Here is a 14,071-nt window from a genome sequence, read left to right as displayed (position 1 = left end):
TTATTAATTCTAAAACTGGCTGTAAGTGAGCCCAAATTGCCGCTGCATCATGCCGCAAACATTCTGAGGTAGTACAAAAAGATTTACATTTTAGTTTACCATCCGCAAGATCTATATAATAGAAAACCCCAGTGTGTAGAGAAATTTGTTTTCTAGACGCCCTGAAATGGACTGCTTGAATTTCCTTACAGTATTTGCTGTTGTAGTTTTCAGAAAAGTCAATAATAATTTTGACTTCATTCCGTTTTAATCGCAAAGTGTTTTTTTCATGGAATGAAAATTGATGGTTAGTGTCATAGACATGTTTCAAAAATGATGAAGTTTGAGAATTTATTTCATTAATCAATTCAGACACCGTACACATTATTTTCTTTTTCAACGTCACAGTTACATTGAAAATTTTATTTTTCGCGCAAACTCTTGTTTCTTTCTCAGATACCCATTTATAATAGAACGTATCAACATCATCCTTACAATTACTAACTTTTTTATCTTTATATTTACTACGTGCTCGATACATACAATCTTTATTTTTCACGTCACAAACAAGAGTCTTAATAAACTTCTGGACATTCTTATACGGCAATAGTTTCAAATAAGCTAATTTGTTTACCAGAAATTCAAAGTTTGCATGAGGTTTGCACAAACAAGTATCTCGAGATGAAAATTTTTTTTTCAAAATCCAAAATGGTCTGTATTTATAAAATAGCGATTTGGATATTTTGAAAGTTTCTTCACTTTTGTATTTTCTGTATAAATTAAACCATGAATCAGCTACATATCTTTTTCTCATAGTCACACCATTTTTCGTTATTGTTTCTCGTATACCTGGAGCTACAGAAGAATTTTCATCTTTTTCTAAAAAATTACAAACCGCACTTTCGACTTTTTTCCTAAACGCTTCTTGCTTCTTTCTTTGCCTAGCAGCCAGGATTTCATCTGCGTCGATCATTTTTCTTTGATGATACTCACTAGCGATTGATTTCATATTTCCCATTAATTTATATTTTTTAACTATTTTTCCGGATACTAATCGAGCTAACGTGGATTTTTCTGATTGCGTTTTTGTTGACTTTTTATTGCTTTTTAACTGAGTTTCTAAGACTTCGCAATGTATTAACTGTTTCCTAACCGCTTCTGAACCTTTCATTTCAATTTTCTCAACGCGATCAATTATATCATCTTTTTTCAGTGTTCTGTGTTTAGCTAACAGTTTATAATATTTTGATTTGTATCGATTGGTTTGTTTACTTGTATGTTTACGCTGAGCAATTATCTTACGCTCTAATTTGGCATTTTGTCTGCGCAGTCGCGTTTCTCTCCTACGCGAAAACAAGAGAGCTCGTCTCAAACGAGTGACTGTCTTTGATTCTTTTTTTTTCTGTCGAACTTCCTTTGTACAAGGCACATCAATACTATCTTCGTTGAGTAAACATTCATCTCGGCTGTCATTGAAACACTTATTAGTTTTACTTTTTTTAACAGGAACAATTTCATCGCACATAAAGTCACTTTCAACAGAAATAGACGAGTCATTCACACATGTTTGAAAATTAGAATTTACTTCTATGGTATTATCAACACTTGAATGTTTTCGCTTACGACGAATAACACTTTCACTAATTTTGCACTTTGCGTTCAATTTCGCAGGCCTTGTTGTGATTTGACTACAATTGTTTTCGACAATTACTTCCACTTTATCACAGGCAGTTTTTTGTTGACATTTAGGATCATTTATACTGGTGACTGAACTTACTAATTTTGTTTGATTAAAGATATGCAAACGTTGCTTTTCTTTTATTTTTTTTCCTCTGCATTTTTTCTTTTCACAGCAATTGCTTCTCTTTTCAATCGTAATTTCTTTTCTTGAGCAGTTTCTTGCTCACTTTCAGTCTGATTTTGAGTCACTATCATAACGGTATGCTATAATATAATATGAATCAATGAAACGTAAAATCTCGCTTTAGAATAGGCAAAAAATATTAACTTACTCATTTAGAAAATTACGGGTGTTATTCGTACAAAATACCGACAGTAACTGAAGACATAGATTCAAAATATGAGATTGATTTGCTGTGTTTACATTATACACGACCGGTATAATACGCAGCAACATAACTAGTTCATACGAACTTCTGTTATCAATTGCGTCAGATAAATATCAAAAATAATGGTTATTAGTTGTATACTATATATAAAGTTTCATTATCCACTGTGTACGCAATCAATTTCCATAGTTTTAAAAAATTGAGAAAATATAAATTTTTACTAAATTTATTGAATATCACTTTCTCAGAAGAAAAAAATATTTCTGACATAGCAATACTATTTTTAATTAATATATACTAAAAGCTAACGTTCACAGTTATAATAAAATATTTATGTATATTTTTTTAGATGTGCCCTTTGTTTATGTGTTTTTTTGAAACCGTGTACGTTTGATCATATAGACTTTTCCATGATATATATATGTTATTTATTGAGGCACAGTATTTGGCAAATAAAATTTGCTATTGTTACTGCAGAAGCAACTTTTTCCATATTTTTAAAATTAATTACCATAAATGTTACTTTCATAAAATAGCTAAATAAAAAAAAATAAATTTATTGATAAACGTTAGTACCTGGAAAATTTCGGTCATATCTTTTTTTTGAAAATAGGCACATCGATCTAACCAATATAATATGAAAGTACAATCACTAAATAAGTTTCTATATGATTTTCAGGATATCAGAAACAAAGTTATTTTTTTATTGCCTTAAGAATTACAATAATTCGAAAGAGTACCCTCAAAAATTGCAAAATTTTGTCCATATTTTCGTGGATTATGGCTTTTTATCATTGGTAACATGTACAAAACTTACAAACCTATGTTTGTGACCATATTTCAATGAAAATACATCATTACTTAAGACTCAAAATACTCAGGTTATAGCGCAAATCACTAGTACCAGCAATCTCAAAAAATGTGGGGAATTACTCAAATATATTGTAACAGAGAAACTTGCGACCGTTTTCTTTATGGGTAGCTCGCAACCGTTCGTACAAATTATTTGAAAGGTGGGGATTCGAGAAGCGCGAACGTTCCTACGACTAAATGATCCGCCGAGCAAAAAGAATCAAAATGCGCGTTACTAAATTCGGAATGAGGAGTGATTAGGCAAAAACAACGAATACGAGTAAATAGGCAACAAATTTAATTAACAAATAAACTTAACAATTAAAACATATCAACAAAGAAAATATTGTAACCGCAACAACAAACAATATCGATGTCGATTTCCTCGCGACGAAGCATGAATCGGTGATAGAGTTGCCACCCGATCCGCATTCTCTACTCCTTCCGCTCTCCACAATACAACTGAAACGCGCGCATACAAACTTGTTAACGGCCACAGTCGACGAGGTAGCTGACAGATCTTCTACACTACCTGCGTAGCAACGGCGCTCGAAACATGCGAGAAAGAGAGAGAGAGAGAGAGAGAGAGAGAGAGAGAGAGAGAGAGAGAGAGAGAGAGAGAGAGAGAAGGAATGAAAACGCAGCACTCACCTCGTCCATTAACTCCTCTGTTCCCCTCTGTCGTTGTCTCCAAAGGTGCTGTTGATGCTGCTGTTGTTGCCGTTGATGTTGTTGTTGGTGTTGTGTTATTGTTGTTGTTGTCAGTGTTGGTGTTGGTATGATTGGTGTTGGTGTTGTGGTTGCTCATCCTCCTCGTTACTGTCATATTCCACTTCGTCCCGGGCACTTTCGACAAATTCAAAGCTCCTTGGTAAAGTACACCGTTGCGGTACCTTACGCATACCGGTGTCAGCTCCTTTACGACTCATAGCTAAACACGACTAAGCCAATATCACTCAAACTCTCGTGCACCTAGCATATATAGCGCGTATCCGAAATGTGTAAAATATCGAAAATAACTCGTCGGTAAGAGAGGCGGGAAAACTCTTTTCAATGAAAATATTCGGTGAAGAAAATGGCGCGCCGCACGGTCTATGCTAACTCTCAGCATATACTACCGAAAAATCGGCACGAGAATGCACCCACAACTCTTTTCTTCTTCTCCTATTCTCTCTTCGCTCTTCTTCCACTGCCGCCTGCGCCCTTCTTCGCCATATACACTTGCAACCTGGCTGAGCGCGTGAACCTCGGTAAGAACCCGACGGTAGAATGACGGCCACACCGCGATTCTCCGTCACAATATTGATAATAGGAAGTAAAAAAGTCAAAAAAACGGTTTCAACTTAATAATATTTTTCGTACACGATGGGCGAAACCTAACCTCAACATAAAAACTAAATTGCGCGAGTGTTATTCGGTTAATTGTGGTTAAGACAATTCTATTTTCTAATCTTAACTTCTCTCAAGACAACGGGCTAGGTTGTGATTACAGGTCTTTGTGGGAATTGCGGTGAGTTGAAACTATCCAAAAGCTCGCAGGGATGTTCTGTTTATAAATACTTTCGGATAGCGGATATTTTCCTTTTTAACTCAGTCCAAAACCTTTGTAGTTCACGTGTAGCTCCCATAGAGTTTAGACGCGTGTGTTATTGTTCCGCAGTGCTTACATTTCAGCAGCGCGAGTTCGGGCTTAGCCCTATAAAGTCCTCGCATTCCGCGAGCGATTCCAAATTACTTCAATATGTTTCAAATCCCCAACAGTCAGTCAATTAAAGACGTTCCAACGTTCTCCTACATCCCCAACTCAAGATATGCAGATATCGCACAAAAGGATCAAACACCCAAAAGAGATCAAGGAATACTTATGGACTGTATAGGTGAGCTCAACTTTACCGATTACACGTGTGCTATAGGTGATATAGTTTAGCCAAAAAATATCTTATTCGCCTCTAAAATCTCAAATAACCGTATTTGCATCTACCTCGCGAACAAGAAAATGGTAACCCAACTTACAGATACCGTCCAAACTATTGAAATCGGTGAATACACAGTATTAATCAGACCTCTTGTCACTAAAATCAAGAAAGTAATTCTCTTAAATGTATCTCCTAGTATCCCTAACTTTGTCATAGAAAGCATCTTAGATCAATTGAAGATTGACAGAGGTTTTCCCGTTATTTCACTCAAAGCTATCGTCACAAAAGAAGGATACTCGCACATACACAGCTGGCGAAGACAAGTATATGTCAAACCAGAAGAGGTTAACAAAATTCCTGAAATATTTAAAATATACTACGAGGAGCTCAACTACTATATTTACATCAGCACTGACGCTATCAAATGCTTCAATTGTAATCTAGAAGGCCACCTAGTGTCATTGTACCAGCACAATCACACAGATAATTACTTAACCGAAAGTACATAGATCAGCCAATAATACGAGAGCAAGTTTAGCGAGCGCGAGCGACAACGTACCTGGCGTCAAAACAGCTGCGATCGAGAAAGTTAATACGGACGTCAACAAACGAGCACACTTAGAAATAAGCACTGATAACTCGTAAGTTGAGCTGTCACTTGCAACAAACGTCAAACCTAACATCACAAAACATGCGCGGAAATTAAGTATATTAGATAACAATTTAGCAAATACCATCGACAATCCCAAAACAATAGATGAAACCGAGGAACAAAGAAGTTACGATCCAACCCTAACGGAAGAAGAAGAATTTGAAGACAACTTGGATAAAAAATTGAAAAGTGTCAAGACATATCTACAGACAGCTAATCTTCTACTGAACTACGAACAATTCAAAAGTTTATTAGAGAATACATACAGAGTTAGACAACCAACTGAAATTATGAAAAATTATACTATTAATCTGGAATTATTTGTTTAATTTATAAAAGAAGATATTCACCCGAATGTTCGTAACTCGAGTATCAAAAATCGATGCACAAGACTGCTAAAGTGCATAGAACAACCAAACACAAACGTATCTCCAACGCCAACCCCAGTAAACTCAGACTCTGAAGAATAATAAAGTTAAAATAGCTAAAATCATACAATGGAATATTAATAGTTTAACGAAGCAATTTGATTTCCTTCAGTCTCTTATTCTTCAGGAAAATCCGATATAATATGTCTACAAGAAACCAATCTAAAAAGCAACGAAAAAGTTCGAGTTAAAAATTTCACTTGTTACAACAAAAACAAACAAGACTGCCTGACTGCCAGCGGTGGAGTATGCATATTAATAAAAGAAGAACTATACAGTCAAGAACTACAACTAAACACAGATATACAAGCAATTGCTATACAGGTCCAAATTAACAATAAACTGATAACATTGTGTAACGTATACTTGAGCGACAGATATGAAATTAATAATGAACTCCTACAAACTCTCATAGACCAACTCCCCTCTCCGATAATTATTGTAGGTTATTTTAACAGCCACAACTCACTATGGGGTTCCAATAAAACAGATGAGAGAGGACAGTTGGTTGAAGAACTTCTAATCCATAATGACCTTAAAATTCTAAACGACGGCACACTAACTTACTGCAGTCCTTCTACAGGTAACTTTAGCTGCATAGATCTCACAATCTGCAGTAATAAACTAGTATTGCATCTACTCTGGGAAGCGTCTGACTTTCCATACAGAAGTGACCATTTCCCTCTTATAACGAACTTTTTCAATCAAGAAGCTGTAACATCCACTGTCAAAATAAATAGGTGGAAATACTACAAAGCAGATTGGAAAAAATACAAACAAACCATCAACATAAGAATACAAGAAACCGAAGATTTAATAAGCGATAGTCGCACTAACAAAGACACTAACATAAATACCATTATAGAAAAATTCAAAGAAATAATTCTATTCGCCGCAAACGAAAGCATACTCATCAGCACTTCCAAAACTACTAAACATAACACTCCGTGGTGGAACGAAAAATGTGAAACTGCCATAAAAAAGCCAAAACAGCCTTCAATATTTAGGAAAAGAAAAAAACACTAGAAAATTTAATCGAACGTAAACGACTTAAAGCTATCGCAAAAAGGACAATCAAATCCAGTAAAAAGGAATCGTGGTTAGAGTTTTTAAGATCTATCAAATTTAACTATCAAATGACTCTTAACATAATATAGAAGAAAATCAAAGTCATTGAAGGGAAAAAATCACCGCAATTTATTATCTTAAAAGAACAGGACCAAGTTATTAATGACCCGAACGAAATAGCCAACAATTTAGCCAAAACTTTCGCAAAGAACGCCAGTGACAAAAATCTTACTAAAGAATTTTTATACTACAAAAACTCTCAACCTCCATTAAAAATTCCACAAGACGACTCCTGCAGTAACGAAATAAACAATATTATCACGCTAGAAAAACTAAGCACGATACTGAAAAATAGCAAAAATACGAGCTCGGACAATATACCAAACATTCTTCTTAAAGAACTACCCTACAGAACACAAATTTGTCTTTTCGAAATATATAACTTGATATGGACTAAAAATCAGTTCCCTGAGGAATGAAGACAAGCCATAGTGATTCCAATACTCAAGCCGAACAAAAACTAACACGACAAAAGTAGTTATGGACCTATAGCATTAACTTGCTGCTTGTGCAAATTACTAGAAAAAATAGTGAAAAAAAGACTCAAAGACTTTTTCGAAAACAATAACATTCTAAACAACTGTTAAAGCGGATTCAGAGAGGGCTGCAGTACCACGAATTGCCTGGTCACATTAGAATCTAATATACGAGTATGTGAATCTTTCGCACAAAAACATCATTTACTTGCTGTCTGCTTGGATATAAATAAAGCCTATGATTTACTATGGTGTCGTGGAATTTTACAAATCCTTATCCAACTAAAAATCACAGGCCCTATGTTCCATTTTATAAAAAATTTTCTCACCAATAGGAGCATTCGAGTACGAATTCTCAATGTACTATCCGAAGCAGTGAACATTGAAAATGGGGTACCTCAAGGCTCTGTTATCAGCGTAACACTATTTCTACTAGCACTGAACGATATCTTCTAATATATAAAAGCCCCAATCAAATGCTCAGTTTTTGCAGATAATATCACTCTATTTATTCAAGGAAAAAACATAGAAACAAGAGTTAAACTCATGCAATTAGTCTTGAACAAACTACACGGGTTCTCCAACACTACAGGATTCCAGTTTTTAATGGCCAAATCCTAAGCGTTTATTTTCCATCATAGTGAAAATAACGATTAAAACATAAAATTATAAATTGGAAAAGAACTCATACACATAGTAGATAAAGTCCAAATACTGTATCTCATATTTGATAGAAGACTAATAGACTCCACGCATCACCGAATTAAAAAATCAATGCATTCATCGAATGAACACACTTAAAGGACTTTTAGTAAGGAACTGGGGAGCAAGCAAGCAAATAATTTTAAATACCTACAAAGCTCTTAGTCAATATAAATTGGACTATCGCTGTATAGCATACGAATCAGCAAGTAACAGCATTCTAAGTAAACTTAACGTTATATTATTTTCGAATATGAGGACAGCAATAGGAGCCTATAGAACTAGGCCAATATCTAGTATACTCAGTGAAAGCAATATGCTACCTCTACACCTCAGACGTAAAATCTAGTCATGAATTATACAGTCAAAATCTTACACGTTTCAAAGAACTAAGCCAACAGCCTCTTAGTTAAAAGTATTCTCATTTATGACAAAAACAAACCATGTCAAAAAAAGCCATTCTATTTTCGAACTCAAGAATACTTGAACAATTATAATTTGCAATACGACGATCTACTACTTGAAGACCTATCGTGTGGCCTCAAATAGATATCTAGTGGAATCAACAAGGAAAATGATTGCATCTGGAAAGACAAATCCAACAACTGCTTTCTTAAGAAAATAAAAAATAATGTTTTTCAAAACAATCCAACTACCACCCTCAAGAGGTCAAATCAAATCATTATTACAAGATTAAGAATCGGACACACAGCTCTAACACATCAACACTTACTATTGAAAGAAAAAACGCCACAATGTGATATATGTCACACTAAACTAAACGTCGAACATACGAGGTGTGATCAAAAAGTAAGGTGAATTTTGAAATTTAGCGGGCTACGTCCGTTCGATCTTCGACTTTTTTATTTGGTTATGTCGGTACACTCGTCTAGAACATACGTTCCAAATTTCAGCTTTGTAGTATGTTTCGTTTGTTTGTGAGAGGCATCAAGGTTAGAAGTGTTTTGCGTACTCCACGATTTGCTGTTGTCTAAAAACATGGATCAAAGAGTTTGCATTAAATTTTGTGTGAAAAATGGAATCAAATGTTCCAAAACACTTGAAATGCTGAAAGTGGCATACGGTGAGTCTACTTTAAGCCAAAAAAATGTTTACAAGTGGTATAAACTCTTCCAAGAAGGCCGAGAAGACACCGACGACGAACCTCATTCTGGACGCCCCAGCACATCAACAACTGATGAGAATGTTGAAGAAGTGAAGAAAATAGTGTTGGGAAATCGTCGAATTACCATTAGAGAAATTGCTGATGATATTGGCATCTCATTTGGTTCGTGCCAATCAATTTTGACAAGTGTTTTAGACATGAGACGTGTGTCAGCGAAGTTTGTTCCGAAATTGCTCAATTTCGACCAAAAGAAACGTCGCATGAGCATCGCCCAAGAGCTACTGAATGACGTCAACGATGATCCAGATTTACTCAACAGGGTTATAACAGGTGACGAAACATGGGTATATGGTTATGACGTCGAGACTAAGACTCAATCGTCCCAGTGGAGGCATTCTGGATCACCAAGACCAAAAAAAGCACGCCAAGTTCGATCAAATGTAAAGGTTTTGCTTACAGTTTTCTTTGACTGCAGGGGCGTGGTGCATCATGAGTTCTTGCCACAAGGTAGAACAGTAAATAAGGAATATTATCTGCAAGTTATGCGCAATTTGCGCGAAGCAATCCGCCAGAAACGTCCGAATTTGTGGAAAAATAAAAATTGGCTTTTGCACCACGATAACGCCCCTGCTCACACATCGTTGCTTGTGCGCGAATTTTTGGCTAAAACCAACACAGTAACAATGCCACAGGCACCGTATTCCCCAGATCTGGCCCCCTGTGACTTCTTCTTGTTCCCAAAACTGAAGAGGCCCATGAAAGGACGGCGTTTTGCCACGATTGAGGAGATAAAGACGGCATCAAAGGATGAACTAAACAAGATCACAAAAAATGATTTTTTGAAATGCTTTGAGGATTGGAAAAAGCGTTGGCACAAGTGCATTATATCCGACGGGGATTACTTTGAAGGAGATGAAATAAAAATTGATGAATAAATAAATATTTTTTGAGAAAAATAAAAATTCACCTTACTTTTTGATCACACCTCGTATACTAGTCAAGTGCAAAAAATACGAAAATATAAGACACAAATACCAACTATCCAATTCACTTGATATTCTTCTAAATAATGTCTCTTAATGTACTAAAATCATCAAATGCCTAAATGATATCAAAATCGCAAACACCTTATAATAATGTGCTTACTTTCAAATATGTTTGAATTAAACATGAGCCATATATATATTATGGCTCTAGAGTTAGATTACTACGTAATACCATGTAATCTAGAGTCGCTAATACCCACTAAAGGAGATGCGACAATAAATAAAAAAAAAACCTTTGGCTTAGATCGTTAAACAATGCGTAACGCCGACCCAAACCTTTGGTTGAGAGGGTGATATTCTAAAATTTTTCGCATTGCGGGTGATTACTTGTTAAAAGTGAGAGGGAACAATTAAAAGAAAGTTTTTATGTTTCCACTTGTTTTTTTTTCTGACGAAATCCTTTCACGCTAACACTATTATAAGCTTTTCACACTTATTTGACATCTAAGTCCGGGTGACTATTGGTTGAACCGGCAGGCTTCCTTCCTGGAATGGTGCTGGGGAGCAAACGTGCTTGCAAACAGTGGGTAGGCCCTTTTATACCCTTAGAAATGCGAGAGGGAATTTCCCTTACTAGGTCTCTTGAGAGTGGAAATGCTAATCCGGCCCTTATTTCATCATTGGCCCTCTTTAATTTTCCGGGTCCTAATTGGTCGGAAGGCGTAAATTTTCCGGAGAGGCTAGAGGCGTGGATTCTTTATGTTTGCTCCTTTCTCCCAGAGATGACTACTCAAGTACGTTTTTTCTTGGCTTGTATGCGCTTAATTATTAATAACAAACGTACAAGGCTTTTATTTAGTATCATTGCTTAATTAATTTATTACATTTAAGTTTCAATTTAATTTACAATTTTTTCATCTAATTACTATTATTTTATTTTATTCAATTAGTTTTACAATTTTTATTTAACTACTTTATGTAAAATTTCCCTGCGCTACTTTTGTTTCATCATTATTTCTATTTTCGGTTATTGGAACGGTTTTACGATGAGTACAATTGGCAGAAATATAAATCTTCATTTTACAATTTGATCTTCTATGAAATTGATTTTATTGATTTATCATTAATAACGCTAATATCATTGGGAGCGAAAAATGTATATTTAATTTTTTTTATAATTTTTTTATTCTTTGCAATTCGGTACTTTGAAGACACACGATCAGCAAGGATGTACGGCTGAGAGAGCGCATTCCAATGCGGTTCTATGCTTTTCTTATGGAAGTTTTTTTACATAGAGATAGTGATTCTTTCTATATTTGGGTAATTCTTGGCTATTTCGATTGACTTGTAACCCTTAGGTTACGGATTTTTTTTTCATTTGGCACAATTGTTGTACACATAAAACTGAGATTTTTCCCAAATTTTGGAGACGATACATTAATTATATCAAAAGTTATTAACAATTAAAGAAAAATGATAAAAAATTTTCAAACGGCTATATTTTAAAAACTAATAAAGATATCGAAGTCGGATTTTTTTCAAAATACTTATAATGCCTTAAAATTTCGAAATAATTACAACAATAAACAATAAAAAATTTTTTTCGAAAGTTATTAACTTTTTGTTTAAACAATTGCTAATATCTCAAAAAGTATATTTTTTTTTTGAAAAATTCTTGCTCCTACGTATTCCTGAGGATTTTTGCTATCGAAATCATTCATAAAATTCAAGGGCCCGACATATCGGAAAGCGTAGCCCTAATCAAAAGAAGACGCCTCGGCGTAAGGCTGCGGTAGCGCTTCAGCGGACTCACGGTCGAAAGGTACTTTAGCTTTAATCTAAAAAACTAATAAAGATACCGAATTGGATTTTTCCCAAATTACTTATAATACCTTGAACTTTCGAAATAATTACAACAATAAACAATAAAAAATTTTTTTCGAAAGTTATTAACTTTTTGTTTAAACAATTGCTAATATCTCAAAAAGTATTTTTTTTTTTGAAAAATTCTTGCTCCTATGTATTCCTGAGGATTTTTGCTATCGAAATCATTCATAAAATTCAAGGGCCCGACATATCGAAAAGCGTAGCCCTAATCAAAAGAAGACGCCTCGGCGTAAGGCTGCGGTAGCGCTTCAGCGGACTCACGGTCGAAAGGTACTTTAGCTTTAATCTAAAAAACTAATAAAGATACCGAATCGGATTTTTTCCAAATTACTTATAATACCTTGAACTTTCGAAATAATTACAACAATAAACAATAAAAAAATTTTTTCGAAAGTTATTAACTTTTTGTTTAAACAATTGCTAATATCTCAAAAAGTATATTTTTTTTTTGAAAAATTCTTGCTCCTACGTATTCCTGAGGATTTTTGCTTTCGAAATCAATCATAAAATTCAAGGGCCCGACATATCGGAAAGCGTAGCCCTAATGAAAAGAAGATGTACTGATTGATGCTTATTATTTTCCGTTATAATTTCAGTAGCCGTTAACTACGAAGAACATTTTACACGCTATTTAGTAATTATAAATAATCAAATAATAAAACAATAAAAATAGGACAAACATCTGCAACTTCCAAGCACTATGATATTTTTAAAGAAATGCTTTCTGAAAGTACGAATATAACGCCAGTTTATTCGTGTTCTTCACAATATACTCGTATTCAATAGGCTCGTGCATCATGTATACTTCTACGCCACCTCACATCTACATTAATCAAAACCATCGGCATTACACAATCCTTGTAAAACTAAAGTATAATATTATTTTTATATTAACTTAAAAAAATGAAGTTAACTTAAAACTGATAGAGTTGCTCATACTGTAAATGTGATATTGTTTAAGTATAAGTATACTGTCATTATAATTATATTAATAATCTATTTAATAATTGAGGTATTTATTGTTCAATATCTATTTTTAATTGATTTTCTTTTGATTTTACAAATATGAGGATGTCATGACTTTAATAAGTTACGTAGGAATATTGAATCTACATTTTGAATTTAATCTATATGAATTAGATACTTTTTATTAAACAAACTGATGAACAATGAACACAAATAAACTGGTGTGACATTCGCACTTTTAGCCCGCTTCTTTTCTTCAAAAATATCGTAGTGCTTGAAAGTTACAGGTGCTTGTCTAGTTTTATAGTTTTGATCTTTGACTTTCTTGTAATTACTAAATATGGTGTGGAAATTCGGATAAAAAATATACATCTAAATTACTTACAAATAACCTATCCAATTTTCGTTAGTTAATCTGTTATGTTTTTCCAAACAATAGGTTTACCCGCTCTATGGAATTTCTTATATTCAGCAAGTAAATCTATTTCAGCGAGATTATTAAAAATCTTGTTTAATTTCGGTTTGACTGCAACTAACATATTCAGTTCAACTTCATATTCAGAAACTTCATATTTGTAATATTTATTACTGTCGATAGATACAGAACTTACATAATTATTGCCACTTTTTCGCAGCAAAAATGCTTTTATATAATTTAGTCCGTTGTCGTCTTCATTACTGGTTAAAAGATCACCAACAACTTCAAACACAAAATTATAATTCACTTGTAAATTTAATGATGATACAGTAATAACGTTTTCCTGTTCATTTACTTATTGCCTAACTTGTTTTTTCATTTTCCGTCTTTACAAATTAGTATTATTAGTAATCAATGTCAACCAAGTAAACAGTATAATTGCGTGGATTTTCCACGAGCTGTCCGCCTATTTCTGAAAATAATGTT

General features: G+C 34.1%; 1 protein-coding gene across 1 annotated transcript in view; it reads left to right on the top strand.

The window, feature by feature from the left end:
* The window catches only part of LOC131669586 (uncharacterized), a 196,390-nt gene that overhangs the window by 107,420 nt on the left and 74,899 nt on the right, over positions 1–14,071 (top strand). The gene's annotated exons all lie outside the window — the stretch shown is intronic.

Source organism: Phymastichus coffea, unplaced genomic scaffold (assembly GCF_024137745.1).
Source record: "Phymastichus coffea isolate CEN01 unplaced genomic scaffold, Cenicafe_Pcof_1.1 PCOF00001, whole genome shotgun sequence".
NCBI classification, from domain to species: domain Eukaryota; kingdom Metazoa; phylum Arthropoda; class Insecta; order Hymenoptera; family Eulophidae; genus Phymastichus; species Phymastichus coffea.
This window is presented reverse-complemented; position numbering and strand designations above follow the sequence as displayed.